Source organism: Hydractinia symbiolongicarpus, chromosome 5 (genome assembly GCF_029227915.1).
Source record: "Hydractinia symbiolongicarpus strain clone_291-10 chromosome 5, HSymV2.1, whole genome shotgun sequence".
Lineage (NCBI taxonomy): Eukaryota > Metazoa > Cnidaria > Hydrozoa > Anthoathecata > Hydractiniidae > Hydractinia > Hydractinia symbiolongicarpus.
In genome coordinates, this window is record NC_079879.1 from 21,697,302 (window position 1) to 21,703,301 (window position 6,000).

At 33.2% G+C, this 6,000-nt stretch overlaps 1 long non-coding RNA gene across 1 annotated transcript; it reads right to left on the bottom strand.

Moving 5' to 3' along the window:
- Nucleotides 1-1,105: 1,105 nt before the first annotated feature.
- LOC130645346 (uncharacterized) lies at nt 1,106-2,759 on the bottom strand. The gene is made up of 2 exons (XR_008982695.1): nt 2,226-2,759; nt 1,106-2,052 (listed from the first exon to the last, which is right to left on the bottom strand). It is a non-coding gene; the product is annotated as an uncharacterized LOC130645346 (long non-coding RNA).
- Nucleotides 2,760-6,000: the final 3,241 nt, after the last annotated feature.

Here is a 6,000-nt window from a genome sequence, read left to right on the forward strand (position 1 = left end):
AGATCAAACTGCACCGTCCGTTTAAACATCCAGCCTTAACTGCATTAAATGTTCTTTAAAACAAAACAACTTTCGTTTACAAACTTAAACTTAACTAAAGAACTAAAGAATTTTTTAGGATTATAACACTGTTATTAAACTGTCAAAAATCCTGAGAAACTTTATTTATAAATCAGTCATGTTATCCTTATTTGAGCTTGATTATATGTTTACAATTTTGGCAGTTATAACTGTTTTTTCAGCACTTTAAAAGAAATGTCAACTTTATTTTGTTCTCCACTAGCAGCGGAAAAGAAGGCAATATGGCTGGTAGACACTACGTCAGCAAAAGTAAAGAGACAGTTTTTGGCTCTTATAAACACAAGCCTATTTTTTCATAAATCCTAATCCTTGTATTTTAAAAATCAGGAAAGCCGCATCTAAATAATCCGCCCAGGCATAGTAATATTTGTAGGAAAAACTTTGAACTTTAGTTTGAAAGCCAGATCGTAACCCTGAGGGTCTGTCTACAAAATACCACGGTCATTGTAAAATACCATGGTCGTTTATCGGTCTGGAAAAGTTTACCTAGTTGACTTTCACACGGTAAAAATTGATTTATTTTGAATTTAGTCCCGTGTCAGCCATTTTAAAATGACAAATGTTTGACAAAGATAAGTATTTGTTACACGATGTAGCCAGCCACAAAGCTATAATCAAATGCGACCGGAAACAAACTTAAAACTCACAACAATGGAGAGTGCATTTTATAACGGAGAACAACCATGCATTCAAACGTCAGGGCATAATTTATGGATGTAAAAGATTTAAAATGAATGACATATAATTATAAAAAAACATTCACACTGCCAAAACATCAAGGAACATTCCAGACAAGCTTTCCATGTTGTAAAGCGTTAAATTTCGACATTTAACTGTTTGACATCATAAGTAGCTACTTATTTTGGGTTAATTATCTTTTCCAGGTCCCTCCTTACTTACAATACACGGCATATCTTAGAAGTTGCTAATTTCTGATAGAATGTCATTCTTTACTTGACATTATTAACACCGTTGTAAATAAGTTGATAATAAGAACTATGCGTGCAAATAAAATAAATACGACTTAATATTTATAAACTTTCTTTTCTCCCTGCGCTTGCCCTGAGGCTATGCACACAAAAAATAATCTGCTAAAAAGGATTCAGTCATCTTTTTTTTCGAAGTTTCACAAATAACAATGTCTTATAATAGGTAATAAATTAATAAAGTTAAGGAAATAATTTGTTTCTATCAAACAGAAATTTTAGTAAAAATTTATTTACACAACAGTCAATCTATGTTTAGACATCGCTTTTATTAAACGTCGAATTAAAATCGCGCGAATTTAATGTGAAATCTGAATACGAAACCATAACAAAGTTTCATATGCGTAGGAATTAACGCCGTGTTCTATTTTTGATAATCCACGAAATTTATTTTATTTTAATTTGCTGCGAGACGAAAGCGACGTGTAAATATAGCCCTAGCGAAAAATAAATTAAATTTTCTCTTGAGTTTAATAGTCCAATTCTTTGTACATGTAGTCAAAATACGTTGTCAAATGACGTAGTGTTTGAGCGAGAACGACGCGTAGAAGCTTTGTCCAAAATTGTAAATGAAAATCTTTTTTGGTGTCAATCAATTTTGAAGGAACGCAAAAGTTTTGTTAAAAACTCCAGTCATTTACATCCACTGTTATTTTTTTGGTCGTCAGAAATACGTTAAGTGTGCAGTAGCTTTTGAATCTTCTTCACATTCTTCTGCATCCTCTTCATAAGTTTTTGTATCTTCTTGTGCCGTTTGGGCAAATTTAACTCGCAAACATCGCGTTGACATTTTTCTTTTTGTTGTACACAAACTATAAATCCAGCGAATACATCGGAATTTCCTTCATGTTTCTTCTGGCATTCGTTGTACATTGAATCGCATATAGAACAAAACGGATAACCGTCTAAAACGGGTGCCGTGTAAACACACACGATACTAGCCAAAAGGAGCATGATCCAAAGTCTCAACATTTTGATAAAGTTCCTAAAGAGTAAGAAATGATAAATATATAATTTGTCGTGTATAAGATGAAGCACAAGACAATTAGGTACTAAGCCGGCGTTCCTTGAAAATAAAATTACAATAAGTCCCTATAGAAGAAAATTTAAATTCAAATACGAGACTTTTACACCAGATGTTACAAAAATCACACTTACTTTAAAAGAAATATCTTTATTTTTTTCACAGAATTTTTTTTGCTTATTCTTCTTGTTCCCTGATCAACCGCATGCGGTGCTGTTTCAAACTAACTATTGTAAAATCTAATGTCCAGCGCGTTTTATACGTAATGTTGATATAAGGAATGCCATCAATTTGATTTTGTCACGGAAACCATTTGACAATAAACGATTTCTACTATATTTGAAAGTAAAATCCGATTATGATTACAGTGTTTCTTGTTGTTTACATATTTTCTATTAAGTGGGCCGTAATTTTTAAATTAAGTGGGCCGCGTTTTAAGTGAGTGTTATTTACGATTGGTGAGCATTAGATAATTCGTTTATATATTTTATAGCCATGCTTAATACATCCGTTCTTGTTTGAATTTTTTAAGAAAAGCCCTTTGGTAAGTCTGACCACGTCTTTTTTTTCTCGGCTAAGTGTTATTGTTAGAAGTAACCTGTGAAAACGTAAGCTGTATACTAGGGAGTCAAAACATTGAAGATAATTTCAGAAGTACTATAATTATTCCATTTAATCTAGAGATATCTGTTTTCTTCAATGTTAATTGTTGCAATTAAAAATTCTATAGGTGAAAAAGGAAGAAAGTACAACAAGATGTTGGTCTGGGAAGATCATTCTGTTCTCAGAATGTCAACACAAGCATAAACCGCGCTAACCACATTAGGTGTGTGACGTCATTCATGGATAATTAATTAGGCGTTTAACATGATTAGTCCGAATAATGCGCATGCCAAATTATTTATATCTCAACCTAGTAAGAATAACGCAATTGCGTGGTCAAATCGATTGCAGATTTCTTATCAAATATTCAGCAATAGATAAAAAAATATAAAAGGGATTATTATTTCTCCCTCGTGTACTGACCAGTAGTTTCTTTGATATCGTGGTTGCGAGATACACAAGAAGCACCAGGAAATGATATTGTTTTAAATTTTGTGTATTTTCTTAATCACAATCTGTGATCCAACTCATTGCATGATTTGTACGGATATGATGCCCGTACTGTTATAACGTAAATAAAATTGCGAAATTTGACACCAAAAGTTGGCTTAAGCGCTATTAATTCGGGCTTTATAGGTTATGAATCATAATTTGGTCATAACTTTTCAATGTTTTAGCGTGGGTCTTAAAACAGGCGTAAATTCTCCTTACCTTCGAGTTAGGATGCGCAGGAAATGATAAATTAAAATGTTTATCGCGCACGATAACTAATGCATTCGTGTCGTAACAACGTTTTGCTATTGCTGTGAACACATGCGTTACATGCCGGACCAAAATAACACTTGTACAGTCCATGCTGCAGAGAAAACTCGCTTCAAGTGAAAATTTGGTGTGTTGTGTATGTGTATCCATGATGGCTTCATATCTTAACTTTCAGCACATACCTCCCACTAAGCATCTAATACAGTACCTTATTGTTCATGCAAACAGAAATACAAGAATCTTGTATGCACATCCCTAATTTTTTTCTGGTCTCTAGTTAAAAACTTCATGTATTTTTTAATTAATACCGTGATTGAATTTAGATAATCAAGGCGTCTTGACCTGATTTACACTACCACTCGGTCGGTAATAACTAATTGAACTAATGGTGCAGGAGGGGGGATAAATACATAAAAACTATTTCGTTACTTAGAAATTTACGTCATAAGCTTTTTTGAGAGAATAAACACAATAGAGTATCAGTATCGTAAAGGATTTAAAAGCGGATACGAGAGGATACACGTATTCATATTTGTCGCAAAATAGTATACAAATTTACGCACGAGAATTTTTTTCCCGCCAAAATAACGTCATATGTGTATCTTTGACGTCCGTTGATGGGCTGTTAATTACTTGTTTTTTTTTATCCTAATCAACAACTTAAATTGAACCACTTTGTGGCGATTGAAACTGCCTGATGATGAAAGAAGTGTTTCTCGAAACGACACCTAGCGTGAAAACAGTTCGGACCATGACATGAATAAGCTTATTAAATCACTTAAAACTGACCATTTTACAAAAATATATTTCTTATAGCTGACCAATCATGTAAAGGTAAATACTGATCATAAACCAATCACATAACCGGGTTAATAAAAAACAAACAACTCAGGAGAAATCGACACAGTTTAATCGGAAAACTAGACGCCTTGAGTAATTGGTCTTATAAAACATAAAGCAAGGAAATAAGAAACGGATTCGAAGTGTCTTTTGGCGCTGTTATCAAAGGGCAAGTTGAATATTGTTTTTGAAGTTCTCGAAAGTTCATATAAAAAGCCTTTCTTTATCGACTGACTCGGAAAATGCTTAGTTTCCACGGAAAAAAAAACGTGGAGGTCAAGCAAATATGTAACACATATTTTCAAAACAGATTAAAAATCAGAAGTAGGTAGTCTAATTGCATATACCCTTGTTGACATGATAAGGCTAGTATAGAGATATACAAAATGACGTTTAATTACTAGCTGTCAATCAGAATTCCACGACTGGCTTCTTTTGAGTATTTTTTATCGCATATTCCCAAAAAAACAAACAAACAATCATATAACTACAAAAAAAATTTTCTCGTTAATCAAACCAGGGAAGGAGCTGTATTAAATGGGAAGGACTGAAAAAATTTTTTACTTTCTTTTATTAACATGACAAATTTTTTGAATACCGTAATCTGCAGGAATTATTCCCCGCTGATAACTGACGTAGCTACCAATAAAATAATTGTATTGTTATAAAATTCCAAGTATTTTTCCTGTTTGCGGCGTGAAAACAAGTAGATATCTTTAGGTTTAATTTTAACATATTTGTATCGAAGTCTAATTTCGGTTTCTAATTTTCACTGAAGCGGAATTTATATAGTGTTTTCGAAAGTGTTTCCTTTCACTTTGCTTGTAAAACTTCGTTGTAGTTTATGAAACTGACACTGAGATAACTTATATAAAGATGTCCACTAATAATAGAATATACGCGTGCCGTCACACATATATGCGCATACAGTCGTAAACGTGTAAAAAACAGACTTTCAGTCCACGGTTGTGTCATTTGTATCACAAGTAAAAAGAGGAGGTGCCTAAGCACCTTCTTTTGTTAGGAGGGCAAGCGTGTAAACAGACCTCAACACAAGGTGAGTTTGGTTCGCGATGTTTTGTGCCAAATATTAATGAAAACAAAGAGTACGTGTACTCGTTTACTTAGCAAGCAGGACTTTTTGTGTAAACATCAAAATACCACCTGGACTCTTGCAGTTAATATTTGTTCTTATAAAAGAAGAAAATCCGTTACACCTCTGTTTATATAAATATTTATACAAGCATACAAGAGACAGGAAAAAGGAGGTAACCTACTGTTAATCCCAATTTGGAACCAGTTACGAACCAGACAGGAATAAAAGCGCTAATAAACACACAAAAAAGCGTTAATAAATTTTTTTCAAACACACAACAACGGTGTTATCATTATAAAGCTATGGAAATTATTATAATTTGGAATGTTGTTACAAAATAAAAGATGACACATGTGCTACTTGCAAACAATCCCCTTTTCTTTTCATCTTTTTTTTTTATCAAATTGTGTTCCGCAACAAACAAATTAAAAGCCAATCCGATGATGCAAGCGCGTATAGTTTTATTACAAAGAGTACACTAAACTTAAAGTGAATTCCGGTAATTCCGATAATCCAATTACCAAGGATATGCTAAGCTCCACCCTTCTTGTTGCTCAGTGAAAAATGCGCACCACTCTCGAACTCAGTTTTCATGAATTAATAGACAA